Source organism: Triticum aestivum, chromosome 5A (genome assembly GCF_018294505.1).
Source record: "Triticum aestivum cultivar Chinese Spring chromosome 5A, IWGSC CS RefSeq v2.1, whole genome shotgun sequence".
Taxonomy (NCBI): Eukaryota; Viridiplantae; Streptophyta; class Magnoliopsida; order Poales; family Poaceae; genus Triticum; species Triticum aestivum.
In genome coordinates, this window is record NC_057806.1 from 339101825 (window position 1) to 339118777 (window position 16953).

The following is a 16953-nucleotide window of genomic DNA, read 5'->3' on the forward strand; positions in this document are numbered from 1 at the left end:
GAAGCTGATGCATATAATGATATAAGTTCGGGATGCCGCACTGTCGAAAGTGTTCAGACTTCTCACGCCGTATTATGGGGTATGCTTAATCCCCTAGCGTATTGGTCGTACCAGAGTGTACGGGTGCTGGATGTCATGAATGAACATATATATATATATATATATATATATATATATATATATATATAAGAATGCAATAATAGTCTTGATGCTATGCATTGGTTATTCAAAAAGGTGTGTTAAAGCAGAATGATACAGGTAGTGTGATAAGCAAAAAGTAGGACTATGTCCCCTCCAAGGGCAAGCTGAAGAATAGTATTAAAGCAAGTATTTCACTCGTTATCGTAATCCACCTGGGAGTTCCGTGGTGTGACGTAGCTTTCTGCCTTCTTGGTTGCTGCATCATATGTTCGGCAATCATGCTGCCGGATAGGGTTTCCAGAGATTAAAGTCCTGAAAGAGAAAAATAACAAAGCAGGAAGCCCCTAGTGCGGTTTAAGCCGCGTCTTGGAGCATGCCGTAATCGTGCCCCTCCCTACCTGTGCCCACGGTATTTTTAATGCGTAATTATCTACACGTGGCACGAGTTTTGCCGTTTGGCTTGGGCCGGGGTGGGGGCCGCATTGCTATGCGAGCTCGGAACATGCCAGGCGGTCCTGTTGCCGATTACTCCGGGTGCGCTTGAAGGTGTTCGGGTCCTTAAACACCGAACTAGTGGATTGCCTTAAGAGGCTGCTTTGCGCTTCTGCTGCGAGGGCCGCAGTGTGCTCCTCCATTCAGAGAGAGCGCTCTGTGTTTCCATTAACTGTAATGAACCCCCAAGGTCCTATCATCTTGAGCTTGAGGTATGCATAATGCGGTACCGCTTTGAATATCGCAAATGCGGTTCGCCCGAGCAGTGCATGATAACCACTGTGGAACGGGACTATATCGAAGATTAACTCTTTGCTTTGGAAGTTATCCGGGGATCTGAAGACCACTTCCAGTGTGACTGAGCCTATGCAATGGGCCTCTACACCTGGTATGACGCCTTTAAAGGTCGTTTTTGTGGGTTTGATCCTTAAGGGGTCTATACCCATTTTGCGCAATGTGTCCTGGTAAAGCAGGTTCAGGCTGCTGCTGCCATCCATAAGGACTCGAGTGAGGTGAAATCCATCAATGATTGGGTCTAGGACTAGTGCGGCAAATCCGCCATGACGGATACTAGTAGGGTGGTCCCTGCAATCGAAGGTGATCGGACAGGAGGACCATGGGTTGAACTTTGGGGCGACTGGCTCCAACACATATACGTCCCTGAGCGCACGCTTCTGCTCTCTCTTGGGGATGTGGGTTGCATATATCATGTTCACTGTCCACACTTGTGGGGGGAACCTCTTCTGTCCTCCGGTGTTCAACTGCCGGGGCTCTTCCTCGTCATCGCTATGTGGCCCCTTGTCTTTGTTTTCAGCATTTAACTTGCCGGCCTGCTTGAACACCCAACAATCCCTGTTGGTGTGGTTGGCTGGCTTGTCGGGGGTACCGTGTATTTGACACGAGCGATCGAGTATACGGTCCAAACTGGACGGGCCCGGAGTGCTTCTTTTGAATGGCTTTTTCCGCTGACCGGGTTTAGAGCCTTTGAATCCGGCATTGACTGCCGTATCCTCGGTATTGTCACTGTTAATGCGGCGCTTATGTTTGTTGTGATGTGACCTGCTATTGCCGTCCTTGGTATCTGAAGTACCATGGTTCTTTGATATGTTATTACTGCGAGCCAGCCAACTGTCTTCTCCCGCACAAAAGTGGGTCATGAGTGTCGTGAGGGCTGGCATAGATTTTGGCTTTTCCTGACCAAGGTGCCGGGCTAGCCACTCGTCGCGGATGTTGTGCTTGAAAGCTGCTAGGGCCTCTGCATCCGGACAGTCGACGATTTGATTTTTCTTTGTTAGGAACCATGTCCAGAATTGCCTGGCCGATTCCTCTGGCTTCTGGATTATGTGGCTCAAGTCATCGGCATCTGGTGGTCGCACATAAGTGCCCTGAAAGTTGTCGAGGAATGCGGCTTCCAGATCTTCCCAATAGCCAATGGACTCTGCTGGCAAGCTATTGAGCCAATGCCGAGCTGGTCCTTTGAGTTTGAGTGGGAGGTATTTAATGGCGTGTAGATCGTCACTGCGTGCCATGTGGATATGCAGGAGGAAATCCTCGATCCATACCGCAGGATCTGTTGTGCCGTCGTATGATTCTATATTTACGGGTTTGAAACCCTCTAGGATTTGATGATCCATTACTTTGTCTGTGAAGCATAAGGGGTGTGCGGCGCCTCTGTACTGGGCTATATCGTGACGTAGCTCCAATGAGTCTTGCATGCTGTGCTCAGCCCAACCGAATTTACTTTTACTGTATCCGACGTGACGATTATCGTCTCGCATAGTGGCGCACCCTCGTGATTCGTAGATCGATCTTGCATGTTTTGCTTTGTCCTCCAATACGTCTCGCAGGTCTGGCGTATTTCCCCATGCCTTTTTATTTGAATGGCGTCAGGGTGCAGGCTGAGCTTTTGGCTGGAATGCCTCTCTGTCGCGGCCACGAGGTGGCCGATCAGCCGTGTCATACGCTTCTTCCTCCAGTCGGGGTAGCAACCTGCATTTTGGGTAACTCTTGGAGGGGCGTTCGATTTTATATTCCTCGCCGCAAGGACTTAAGTCCATCTGTAAGCTAGCAGATCTTGATCAGCTTGAAGCTGCTGCTGCTTTTTCTTAAGGCTATTTGCCGTGGCTATGAGCCGGCGCTTGAAGCGCTCTTGTTCGACGGGATCCTCTGGCACGACGAATTCGTCATCGTCGAGGCTTGCCTCGTCTTCGGAGGGAGGCATGTAATTATCATCCTCCTCTTCATCTGCCGCTCTCTCAGGAGGGCTGGCTTCTCCCTCCTCCTGCCCTAAATCGTGCTGGGGGGGATTGTTGCCATCTTCAACACTATCCGGAGTGCTATTATCTCTTGTGCCGGTATCACCACTTTTGCTTTGGCGGGACTTAGAGCGGCGCCGTTGACATCGGCGCATGGGTTGCTTCTTGGAGGGGTCATCCTCCGCTGTCTCGTCGCCATTGCCTTCTTTGGGTGTGTCCACCATGTATATATCGTATGATGAGGTGGCTGTCCAGTGCCCTGTCGGCAGTGGTTCCTCTTCGTCTCCCGCATCATCGTCCATACCGTCGATGTCTTTGGAGTCGAAGTCGAGCATGTCGGTTAAGTTGTCGACAGTGGCTACTAAGTGGGTGGTGGGTGGGCAGCGACTTTCTTCGTCATCCGCATCCCAATCCTGCCGGACATAGTTCGGCCAGGATCCTTCTGACAAGGAGAGAGACCTTAATGAGTTCAGTATGTCGCCAAAGGGCGAGTGCTGAAAAATATCCGCGGAGGTAAACTCCATGATCGGCGCCCAATCAGATTCGCTAGGAACGGGCGCATGCGGTTCGGAGTCCGTGGCCGGAGAAGGATCCGGCAGTTTGACAACACGGCTCTCGTGCAGGGTAAGGTCGATGTTCGGCTCGATCGCCGCTGAGGATAAGGCCTCTGTGGCGGGGTCCATCCACCTGTCCATGGACGGCGCAACTGGCTCCGAATTGAGGGTCGGAGCGGCTGCCTGTGCGTTCTCCTGAACACTGTCCGATGGTAGAGCTAAATCATACTCATTGTGACCGTGTGATGCACAAGGCAGAGGCTCGAATCCGTCGAAGATCAAGTCTCCGCGGATATCGGCCGTGTAGTTTAAGCTTCCAAACCTGACCTGGTGGCCAGGGCGTAACTTTCGATCTGCTCCAGATGGCCAAGCGAGTTGGCCCGCAGTGCGAAGCCGCCAAACACAAAGATCTGTCCGGGGAGAAAAGTCTCACCCTGGACTGTATCGCTGTCGATGATCGTAGGAGCCATCAAGCCTAACAGCGATGACACAAAGGAACTCTCAATGAAAGCACCAATGTCGGTGTCAAAACTGGCGGATCTCGGGTAGGGGTTCCCAAAATGTGCGTCTAAGGCGGATGGTAACAGGAGGCAGGGAACACGATGTTTTACCCAGGTTCGGGCCCTCTTGATGGAGGTAAAACCCTACATCCTGCTTGATTTATTGTTGATGATATGGGTATTACAAGAGTTGATCTACCATGAGATCAGAGAGGCTAAACCCTAAAAGCTAGCCTATGGTATGATTGTATGTTGTACTACGGACTAAAACCCTCCGGTTTATATAGACACCGGAGGGGGCTAGGGTTACACAAGGTCGGTTACAAAGGAGGAGATATCCATATCCGTACTGCCTAGCTTGCTTTCCACGCCAAGTAGAGTCCCATCCGGACACGAGACGAAGTCTTCAATCTTGTATCTACATAGTCCAACAGTCCGACCAAAGGATAGAGTCCGGCTGTCCGGAGACCCCCTAATCCCGGACTCCCTCACCGAGCCTCAGCAGGATATTCTCCCACGCAATGTCATAATGAAGATAATATCAACAAAAGGCATTACAGACACTTTATATGCCCCCACGGGGTTTGTTTCGATTCCTTGTGGGGAACAAAAGGAAAGGAATTCCTAAGGGTTCTATCTACACGCGCCAGATGTCACCGACGCCATTATCAACAGTGGGCCACGTGAGGCCTGCGCCAACCCCATCCAGATCAGCGACGGCGTCGGCTAGACGCCGCGGCCCTGCTCCAAGCGCGGCAAGAGCTCAGGGGCACGTAGCTGTCATCACTTGTCTCCGGAGTCTCAACGGGCTCGGGAGAATCGCTGGACCACCAGGATTCGCCGCTGTCGCTGGAGGGGCTGCTGGTGAGGCCAGCGGCAGGCCCGGCGCCTATCGCTGCGTCATCCTGGCGACCACCTTCAGGGCAACACTCCAAGCGGTGGCCTTCCTCGTCAAAGACCTTGAAGAACAACATGGAGGCGCCGTCGTACTTGAAGTGGATCGCGAGGGCGCCTTCCGCACGACACACCCGAGTGACCTCGCCCCAGCCTCTGGTCATAAAGATCTTCCCCGAGGAGACGGCCTCAACCTCCGCTCCGGTCGCCGGCGTGTCGCAGTCGGCGTGCTGCAGCCAAAGCTCGAGGGGTCCCCTCGGTGGCATCTCGGCAAAGAAGAAAGAGGGGAAGCAGATCCAAGTGCTCGGAGGCATCACCGCCCACAGCACGAGCTCATGCGAGGAGTCCGCGGCGTGGACTCCGGGGGCGACGACGCGTGCCACATTGGCACGACGACCATGGCTGCGGCGCAGGCGCCGCCGCTCGCCACCTCTTCCCCCCGAGCCTACAACTTGGGCGTACAAGGGTAACGGGTACCCAGGAGGGGGCCACTCGCACCAAGGCCTCGTCACCACCTGCATCGCCGCCGCGTCATGGCGGTGGACCGGCCTCTTCTTCGGCGGGAGCGGCCCAGGCTCATCGTGGGGAGTCTTCCCCTTCCTAGCGGTGGAAAACCTTCGGACGGGCGCCATTGGTGTCGCTACCGACGATGGAGCAAGGGGGAAGGGGGGAGAAGCGAGCGGAATGGAAGAGATGGGCGACAGGGGCTTTGCCCCCTCCCCATTTATAGCAGGAGAAGGCCAACTAGTGCCCCCCACGATTAGAGGTAATGATGGTTTTCCCATGCATGCAGCAGTGACTCATCAAGTCGGGCAGTTGCCGAGGCAGCATGGGGAAGCGGAGACGCCCACGTCCAATCAACCGCCACGCGTCGACCAAGGCCGCAGGCTGTGGGGCCCCGCAGCGCTCCGCACTTGACCTTTGGCTTCGCCTCGAAGCCAAGCCCGAGCGCGCCTTGGGCCCGGGGGATACTGTCGGTGTTCTGGGAACGGGGGTCCCCAGACTTGCCTGCCTGCGGCCCACGGCGTGGCCCTACGAGTGGGCCCGTATGGCTCATCTTCACCAACAAGCATTCAATACCCTCGCGAGGGGCCAAGCCTCGTGAGGCGGACGACGCAAGACCTCGTCGGGAGCGGCCTCATCAGGCTGACTCGCGAGGGGCGGAGATATCAAGGCAAGGCAAACCGCGCGAGGTTCCCATGACGTGAGACATGACGATCGAGACCAGGCAGGCGCCAGCATGCACAGTGTCCTTGTTTCCTCTTTGGTGCTAAAGAGGCAAGCGCAGGCGAGGAGTACCGAGGCGTCAAGCAAAGGTCTCCATATCGGTGCAACGAGACCAAGACCAGCAGGACGACAAGACAGAGATCACCGTGGATCCCAAGACGGCGTCGCCACCAGAGCCTTTGGCAGGTGAAGACTGCTTTTGTCAGGATAGCTTGTACTACCTGTCCCCTTTCAAATTGGCCATTGTTGGCTCCCTTCCCGCTCAATATTTGGGGAAAGGACCAGGGCCTCTATATATAGGAGTAGCCACCATCGTAGGCGGGGAGACCTCATCTTGGACCGGATCCATTCCACCAAGACCACCACACAAGTTAGCCAAGCACAAGAACTCCTTGCCTTAGGAGGCTGTTCTTCCCCTTGTACTGCTCATCCTCAGCCCAAGAGGCAATCCACCACCACCACACTGGATTAGGGTATTACACCACAACGGTGGCCCGAACCAGTATAAATCTTGCGTCCCTTGTGTTGCGAGTTCGTCGAGCTAGCCTCTGAGATCGTAGCGAGGTTAGGGCGTGGATCGGTAGGGGGAGATCTTCGTGTGCACCCCAGTGTTCAAACCTTGAGGGTTTTGCTGGAACCCAAAATCCGACAGCCTCATACTCAGCTGCATTGTTAGTACAAGGGAACATCAGATGGAGAACATAAGAAAATTAATCACCTCGTGGGGAAGTCAAGACAACTCCAACCCCCGAGCCCTCCAATTGCCTAGACCCATCAAAGTGGATAGTCCAATATGTGCTACCTGGCTTCTCCTCAAGCATCTGCAACTCTGACCAATCATTGATAAAATCCACAAGTGCTTGAGACTTGATGGATGTACGAGGCACATACTTTAACCCATGAGGTCCAAACTCAATGGCCCACTTGGCTATCTGACCTGTGGCTTCTCTGTTTTGAATGATATCCCCTAAAGGGGAGAACTAACCACGGTGATAGGATGACCCAGAAAATACTGTTTCAGCTTCCGGCTAGCCATAAAACCCCGTGTACAAGCTTCTACCAATGTGGATACCTTTGTTTGGATTCAATAAGGGCCTCACTGATGTAATAAACCGGTCGTTGAACCGGATATTCTTTGCCTGCTTCCTTCCTTTCCACCACAATGGCTACACTAACAGCTCGGCTATTGGCAGCCACATATAACAGCAAAGGCTCCTTGTCAATGGGAGCAGCAAGAACCGGCGGCTCGGCCAATTGTCTCTTCAAGGACTCAAATGCCTGATTAGCAGCATCACTCCAAACAAAGTGATCTGTCTTCTTCATCATCTGGTACAGAGGGATAGCCTTCTCACCCAACCGGCTTACAAACCAGCTCAAGGACGCAATATGACCCGCCAAACGCTGAACATCATTGATACACGCCGGCTTAGCCAGAGAGGTGATACCTTCTATCTTCTCTGGGTTAGCCTCAATACCCCATTCTGAAACTAGAAAACCCAAAAGCTTACTAGCTGGCACAACAAAAACACACTTGGTCAGGTTAAGCATCATCTTATAAACCCGGAGGTTGTCAAAGGTTTCCTTCAAATCATCAATTAGGGTCTCCTTCTTCCTAGAATTCACCACAATATCATCCAAATAGGCATGAACATTGCGCCCAATCTGATTATGAAGATAATTCTACACACATCGCTGGTAAGTCGCGTGGGCGCTCTTGAGCCCAAAAGGCATACACACATAGCAGAAGGCTCCAAACGGAGTGATGAAAGCTGTCTTCTTCTGGTCCTTAACTGCCATCTTGATCTGATGATAACCAGAATAAGCATCCAAAAAGCTCAAACACTCACAACCCGTCATAGCATCAATAATTTGATCAATACGTGGGAGAGCAAAGGGATCAGCCGGACAAGCTTTGTTTAAGTCCGTGTAGTCCACACACATACGCCGAGTGCCGTTCTTCTTAAGCACCAACACCGGGTTAGCCAACCACTCAGGATGAAAAACTTCAACAATAAACCCAGCTGCCAAGAGCTGGGCCACTTCCTCACCAATAGCCTTACGCCTTTCTTCATTGAAATGACGAAGAAATTGCTTGACCGGTTTAAACTTTGGATCAATATTAAGAGTGTGCTCAACGAGTTCCCTTTGTACACCTGGCATGTCAGAAGGTTTCCATGCAAAGATGTCCCGGTTCTCATGGATGAACCCGATGAGCGCGCTTTCCTATTTCGGATCCAGATTGGCACTGATGCTGAACTGCTTGGATGAATCGCCAGGAATGAAATCAACTAGTTTAGTGTCATCAGCCGACTTAGACTTCAAGACTGGATCATGCTCCGTAGTTGTCTTTTTCAAAGACGTCATGTCTGTTGGGTCAACATTGTCCTTGTATAACTTCAACTCTTCGGTCGCACAAACAAACTCGGCATAAGCAGCATCACCTTCCTCACACTCCAAGGCTATCTTGCGACTCCCATGTACTGTTATAGTGCCCTTGTGATCCGGCATTTTGAGCTGTAGATATACATAACAAGGCCGTGCGATGAATTTGGCATAAGCCGACCGTCCGAACAGAGCATGATAAGGGCTTTTGATTTTAACCACTTCAAAGGTCAACGTCTCAGATCTGGAATCATACTCTTCTCCAAAAGCAACTTCCAAAGATATCTTACCAACCGGATATGCCGACTTACCAGGTACCACACCGTGAAAAACAGTGTTTGATGGCTTAAGGTTTTTATCGGTCAACCCCCATACGATGGAAAGTATCATAGTAGAGGATATTAATACTGCTGCCTCCATCCATGAGTGTACCTTAGTGAACTTGTATCCTCCAACCTGAGGCGCCACCACCAGCGCCAAATGACCCGGATTATCAACCCGGGGTGGGTGATCCTCACGGCTCCAAATAATGGGCTGCTTAGACCATTGTAAATAACGGGGAACCACCGACTCAATGGTGTTTACTGCCCTTTTATGAAGCTTTTGTTCCCTCTTACATAAACCTGTGGTGAAGACGTGGTATTTCTCACTATTCAACTGCTTCGGGTTACTCTGATAACCAGATTGCTACTGGTGATTCCCCTGACCGGACTATTGATGATAACCACCCTGATTGCCTTGATTGCTTGGGTGATCCTGGAAGACGGAATTAGAACCACCACTACTGTAACCCGGACCATGAAAACCGGAACCTGAGCCGCCGGCCGACCCATGATTGTTGTGAAACAAATTTCAAATTTTGAACCCCTTCATAATTTGGCAGTCTTTCCAGAGGTGACTGGACGGTCTTTCCCGTGTACCATGATTTAGGCAAGGCTCATTCATCATCTTCTCAAGGTTGATAGCTGCCCCTCGTGTCCGAGGAGGTGGCTTTCCCTTACGACGCTGATCATTATTATGCATGTTGGTGTTGGCCACAAAATCTGAATTGCCATCGACCTTGCGCTTACCATTGCCCCCCTGATTCGCCGGGTTATGATGCTGGCCCTTGGTATTGCCACTCGTCTTTCCCTTTCCCGTCTATTCATCATCAGACTCGGGGGCCTTGGTACTGTCAGAGTCGGCATATTTAATCAGAGCTGCCATCAGCTCCCCCATGTCATTGCAGTGGCGCTTGAGTCGCCCTAGCTTCTGCTTAAGAGGCAAAAAACAGCAATTTTTCTCCAACATTAGGACCGCTGAGCCAGCGTTAATGTTATCCGATGAGTGCAGGATGGCTTTGACCAGGCGCACCCAATGGGTCGTTGAATCGCCCTCTTCTTGGGCACATGCATCCAAATCCACAATCGACATGGGCTGCTTGCACATATCTTTAAAATTTTGGATGAACCGGGACTTTAACTCAGCCCACAACCCAATGGAATTGGCAGGCAATCCCTTTAGCAAATTACGGGCTGGCCCATCTAGCATCATGGTGAAGTACTTGGCACATGCAGCATCACTGACCTCCAACAGCTCCATGGCCATCTCGTAACTCTCAATCCATGCCTTAGGGGGTAAGTTGACTATATAGTGAGGCACCTTACGATTTACTTTGAAAGCTTTGGGAAAACGCTCATTCCGCAGAGTCGGTACTAAACATGGTACGCCAGTGGCTCTGGAGGTTACGCCGGCCTCCACCGAAGTTGTCGTATAAACTGGGGGAGGCGGATGAGCCGCTTGCTGAACCGCCTATTGAACCGCCCGTTCAGCCTCACGATGTGCTCCGTCCTGGCCCACCAAATTCTGAGCACCGTCACGCGTCGGTTCATGCCCACGAGGCTAGTTACGGTGCCTATCACTGCTTCAAATGGTCGGGGAATCCATGTGCCTACTGTAACTCCGGCTTGGGCGAGGGGTTGAGTGAATCCTTTCATGACTGTAAGAATAAGCCTCATGCTGCACCAATGCCGTCTGAAGAAGCTCTCTAGCCCTCCTTGTTTCAACCGCAGCTGGAGACTCACCTTCAACTGGGAGAGCCGCCAGTCGTGTCGCCGCAGCGATCATATTATCCAACGGGTTAGAGTAATGACCCGGTGGCATCGGTACATACTGTGGCGGGGTATTATTCAGACGAGGCAGATCTGTTGTGCGTGGCTGAGCCGACGCTCCGGTCCTAGGTATGGACACCACCCGGTTTACCTTCAGCGGGCCACTGGTCCCTGCACCAGGTGTATTGAAGAGGTTCCTCGCCTCGTAAACCAGGGGCAGATGACTATAGTGCCTTCTCCTCATGACTTTGTTTGAAGCATTCTGATCCAACGAGAGCCGGACGGAATCAACCTGGATCTGTTGTGCCTGAGCATCCAGAGCGGCTCGCTCCGCAATCATCCTCGTGTTCTCGGCTACCAGATCTTCCTTGGCTTGAGCTATCTCATCTCTTAGTTTTGCGACTTCCGCGTTATGCTAAACTTGATCTGTCGGGTTAACCTCTACCGTTAACAATGCTGTCAAGTTGTCCAATAAGTTGGATAGGACCTGAGCCGGCGGGTGCACAGGGCCTCCTGCCCCGGCCGCCATCGCTGCCGCTGACCCGGAAACCATTGCCGCTGCAGTCGAAGAATTCTGCCCTGGCTGTGTACCAGCCATGAAAATCGCAACCCGGTTTGGCGGCTCATAGGGGTCCGGAATACTATCGCCATCGGAACAACCCCCAAGCCTGCCGTCTTGCAGTTGATATAGTGAAGTAGTCTCGCCTGTGGATGACTCACCATCAGAATAGATGGCCGTGTCACCGCTAGACATGGATCCTTCCTCAAATTCCGCCCCATGGATGAATCCAACGAAGGCGTGCTTCACGGCGGGTTGAACCCGGGCAGGTCGTGCATGTTGAGCCGTCTCGATGACGTCGGTGTAGATGTCCGGCTCAGGGCCCGGTGTCGGTGTCAAAACCGGCGGATCTTGAGTAGGGGGTCCCGAACTGTGCGTCCAGGCTGGATGGTAACAGGAGGCAAGGGACACGAAGTTTTACCCAGGTTCGGGCCCTCTCGATGGAGGTAAGACCCTACGTCCTGCTTGATTAATATTGATGATATGGGTAGTACAAGAGTAGATCTACCACGAGATCAGAGAGGCTAAACCCTAGAAGCTAGCCTATGGTATGATTGTTGATGTGTATGTTGTCCTACGGACTAAAACCCTCCAGTTTATATAGACAACGGATAGGGTTAGGGTTACATAGAGTCGGTTACAATGGTAGGAGATCTGAACATCCGTATCGCCAAGCTTGCCTTCCACGCCAAGGAAAGTCCCTTCCGGACACGGGACGGAGTCTTCAATCTTGTATCTTCATAGTCCAGGAGTCCGGCTGAAGGTATAGTTCGGCTATCCAAACACCCCCTAATCCAGGACTCCCTCAGTAGCCCCCGAACCAGGCTTCAATGACGATGAGTCCGGCGCGCAGATTGTCTTCGGCATTGCAAGGCGGGTTCTCCTCCAAATTCCATGTACTTGTTGAATAAAGTCTGGTTTCTTATAGATGTTGCGCTCCTTGGCTTCTGCGCCCAATAATGGCTGCTCCCCACGTGTCAAACGAATATGAAAGGTCTGAGTGTTTTTAAATTCACACCCCTAGCCGCGTAAACAAGTTGACCTATTTAAAGAGACGAGGATTTAGATCTAAACCACACCTTCCCCCTTCGCGAGTGTTCATCAGAGCGCATTCGACAAAGATCCATTCCACCATGGCCAGCCGTCGCGACTCCTCCTCCCACCCTTCCATCCCTAAGCCTGGACATTGGGAAAGATGCTCCATCCCGCATAGCGAGTTAGTGACGCTCCAGACCAAGGGATTTCTCCCCTCGGCCTATATGATCCCGGTTCGAGCCGGTCTTGCCGTCTATAACGGCGGAGGGCAAGCGGAGAGCGCCCCTAATCCCTCCAAAGGAGAGCGGGTGTGCCTCGTACCTTATTTAATAAGGGGGCTCAGATTTCCCATCCATCCATTTCTCCGGGGGCTGCTGGAGTTCTACGGCCTCCAGCTACATCATATCACGCCTGCCTCAGTATTGCATATCACGGGCTTTGTAGCCCTCTACGAGCTGTTCTTGGGTGTTGAAGCTCATTTCGGACTGTGGAGGGAGCTATTTTGCCTCGTGCCCCATTCGAAGAAGGGGTCTATGTATAAAGTGGGCGGAGCCGAAGTATGGCGCATCATCGGGACCGGCTATCTGTCCGGAACCCCAAAGAAGGCGTCCGAAGACTGGCCCTCGGAATGGTTTTACATAGAAGATGTCCCGCTGCCGGATCCTGTCCGGATTGGCCTCCCTGAATTCAACAATGCTCCCTTAAAGAAGCGCCTAAGCTGGCGCCCACGGAGCCCTCAAAGGGAAAGTGACAGGGACATTGTTTACCTGATGGGACGGATAAGATTGTTAGCTCATTCCGGACTAACCATGATCCGTGTCATGGCCGCATGCATCATGCGAGGGGTGCATCCGCTACAGTATAGAAGCCACCCCATGTGGGATTTCAACGGGGAGGACGACACCACCCGCTACGGTCGTAAGGGGCCGGATTCGGCTGCGGCTCTAATAAAGACCTTGTCCGCTTTGTACAAGGGAGAAGAGGAGGATTTTCTCCGTGTTAACCCAAAGGGTGGATTTTCCATGTACAATCCTCCAAGCTGGGTGAGTAATCACATCTTGCCCATCCGTTTTATATCCCCATTGTTAAATATTTAATCTTAGCGATTTCGACGCAGGAACTACACCAGGCCGTTAAAGAAATAAATAGCCCTCCTCCACAACCCGAGGACCCAGGACGGTCCCTCGACCCGGACTCGCAAGAGGATCCGGAGCTTTCGGTGGATCTGATTGATGGAGTGTTCCATCAATTGAGCAAGGACAACGCCCTGGTGGCCATTACGGCCGATCATCCAGGGCTAATCCCGGCCTCCCAGAAACGGGAGGCCGAACCTGCAGCGACAAGCCAACGAGGGGCCGCAGGGCCCCATGGGCAGAAAAGAGGTGTAGTCCGGACCGGGGCGTCAGCGCAAAGGTATGGCGCACCCCCTTATCCTAGGTGTCGTACCTTAAGGGCATATTAACACTTGTGCCCTCTTCAGGACAAAGAGACCTCGCCGAACTATATTCGGAGAGACCGCCAATCGCGCCTCCACCAGCCAGGCTCCACAGCCTGGCCCGGAAGCGGGGCCGAACACAAGGCGCGCACCGGACGCTCCTCCGACGAAGGATGTGGACAGGTTGTCTGCCACCAACTCTGAGGTGGAGAGTGCCATGAACCACAGGCGTCGCTGGACAATTCTTCGCGACGCTTGTTTCTCCCAAGAGGCGTTAGATGCCTTTAAGTCGGGAGATGCGTACCTCCGTGCCACTCAAAATGGTCTAACCAGAGCCACAGAGCAATATGTAAAAGACATACGGGTAAGAAAATTTTGGTAATTATATATATACCAGTAGTCCCCGAGACTTGAAACAGTTAAAATAACTGATTTAAGGATCATTTGTTATGCAGGTTCTTACAGAAAAGAATTCCCTACTGTCCAAGGAGCTGGAAGAGTGCAGAGCCCAACTTGAGGCCGCACTAGCCGCAGCAGGGGAGCCTAAGGAGGCCCCCGCTGGTAATATACACTTTGAAAGATAAGTATTTTGCAAAGCATGACTTTGGTGCGAATCTGACAAATGAAATTGCATATGGCACCGGATTGGATTCGGAAAGGCAACATCTCCTACGCCAGCTAAAGGCTGGTGAGAGGGTGCTGTTGAAGGTGATGGGGGAGAAGAACGATCTTCGAGATGCCAACACCAAGCTGGGCGTCGAGCTGAAAGATGTTCGTGCCCAGCTGTCAGACTCCGTGAAGGAGAATCAGCGGCTTCGGCGCGGCATATGTAGTAAGTGCTTGAACGAACCTTTTAAAAGAAAGTTCGGCGAGGAAGTCGACTAACAGAGCAATGTCTGTAGGTGTGCTGACAGGCCGTCCTGCAGAGGAGATGCCCAGTTCTACGGGTGACCTTCTTCCCGAGCTCTCGCAACTGCTCGATCGAGTTCGGCAGGCGATGCGAGGCGTCGCCCAGGCCCTGTGGCCATCCGTCTCCATGCCCGAAGGTCTTGGAGAGCTTGCGGAGAAGCTAAAAGGAGCACGGCGGCGCTTCCGATTGTGGAAGATATCAGCCTGCCGTCAAGGCGCTAGGGAGGCCTGGGCCATGGTGAAGACGCGGTACGCAAAGGCTGACCCCAACCACATGGCCGAGGTCGGTCCTATAGGGCCCAATGGGAAGGAGATCCCTGTAAGCTTAGTATACGGCCAAGTAGAGTTGGCCGCAAAGTATTCCCAATAGGACTGTAAATTAGACAGCCTGTTAGATGGTATTGAAGAGGAATATGATCAGTCAAAATGACTATGTAATTTAGTTGACATTTATAATGCCTTCTAGCCGGATTGTAGATCATTTGTCATGGCCGACCTTTTCGCTTCAGCCTCGGGACCTGACGGTCCGGAGTGTGTCCGAATTCCCATGCGGTTATATGGAACCGGGGAATGCATGGAGACCAGGCGTAGGGGTCATTAGTGCGTGAACAGACAAGTGCCCGACTAGTTATGTTATATTACATGGTTAGTAAGTAACATCTTCCAGGGAGAATAGTTCCGTTAGGGGTTCCTTTCCCTAGAAGGCATGCCCTAAGGTGCATGTCCATGCTGCGAAAAGAAACGCAGGAAAAACATCTAGGGGCGTAAAAAATAAAAAAGATCATCTTTAGTTCACCGACCGAATATTCCCTTAAGAATGCTAGCTTTCGGCTTCACCCAGTCTGAGGTACACGTCCGGCTGACCCGGCAGTAACAATCGCAGAGGTGCTCCCTTTACCACCTAGCCAAACAATCGGGAATGTAGGGGTAAGCACAGGAGCCAGGCAACCCAGCTTGGCCAAAACTTAAGTCACATCGATGCATATAATGGTGAATAAAAGGTTCATGCGGAAGTGTGACGCATGTGTTGGGCATGAAGCCCGTATGAATAAGCTTCTGTTTAAAGAAGCCCCCAGGTTTAATGAGCGCGGATGTCGCGTCACTGTATGAGCCTTTAAGGGCTATAAGAGAGAGAGAGAAAATAAGAAGAGAAATGCAAGACAGAATATATATAAAAAATGGACAGAGGAAGGAGACGAACATATAGTCCGGCGCTAGGCATAGAATCTTCGGAGACGGGCTGCGTTCCATGGGTTCGGCTCGAGCCGGTTATCCGATGCATCTCGCAGGCGGTACGCTCCACCAGTCAAGACTTGGTCAATTATGAAGGGACCTTCCCACTTGGGCTTGAGTTTGTCCTTTTTCTTGTCCAGTAGTCGTAGAACTAATTCTCCAACATTGTAATTTTTGGCTCGTACTTCTCTGCTTTCGTATCTTTGAGCCTGCTGTTGATAGAATGCGGAACGGGCTTTTGCCACGTCACGCTCCTCCTCCAATGCGTCTAAGCTGTCCTGCCGATCGAGCTCGACTTCTCTTTCTTCATACATGCGCACTCAAGGTGAGTCATGAATTATGTCGCAGGGCAACACTGCCTCTGCGCCGTACACCATAAAGAATGGTGTGTATCCGGTGGTGCGATTCGGTGTGGTCCGCATCCCCCAGAGTACGGAGTCGAGCTCCTCTACCCAGTGCGTGTTAGATTCCTTGAGGGACCGCACTAATCTGGGTTTAATGCCACTCATGATAAGACCATTTGCACGTTCGACCTGGCCGTTAGTTTGTGGGTGATAGACGGAAGCATAGTCGAGCTTGATGCCCATGTTTTTGCACCAGAGTTTTACCTCGTCGGCCGTGAAGTTCGTGCCGTTATCAGTGATGATGCTGTGGGGAACGCCGTAACGGTGTACGACCCCGGATATAAAGTCTATCACCGGTCCGGATTCGGCCGTCTTGACAGGCTTGGCTTCTATCCATTTGGTGAATTTATCCACCATGACCAGTAAGTATTTTTGCTTGTGGGTTCCGCCTTTAAGGGGTCCAACCATGTCAAGCCCCCAGACCGCGAAGGGCCAAGTAATGGGGATGGTTCGGAGGGCGGTGGGTGGCATATGGCTTTGGTTTGCAAAGAGCTGGCAACCGGTGCATCGTTGGACTAAGTCCTGAGCGTCTGCCCGGGCCGTCGGCCAATAAAAGCCTGTATGGAAGGCCTTTCTTACGAGGGACCGAGCTGCAGCGTGATGACCGCCCAGTCCGGCATGAATTTCAGCCAGGAGGTTCCGCCTCTCCTCTTCGGAGATGCACCTTTGAAGGACTCCGGTAGTGCTTCTCTTATAAAGCTCTCCCTCGTGGACTCTGTAGGCTTTGGATCGCCGCACTATGCAGCGTGCCTCATTTTGGTCCTCGGGGAGTTCCTGCCTAGTGAGGTAGGCGAGGAATGGTTCTGTCCACGGGGCGATGACGGCCATTATTATGTGGGCTGA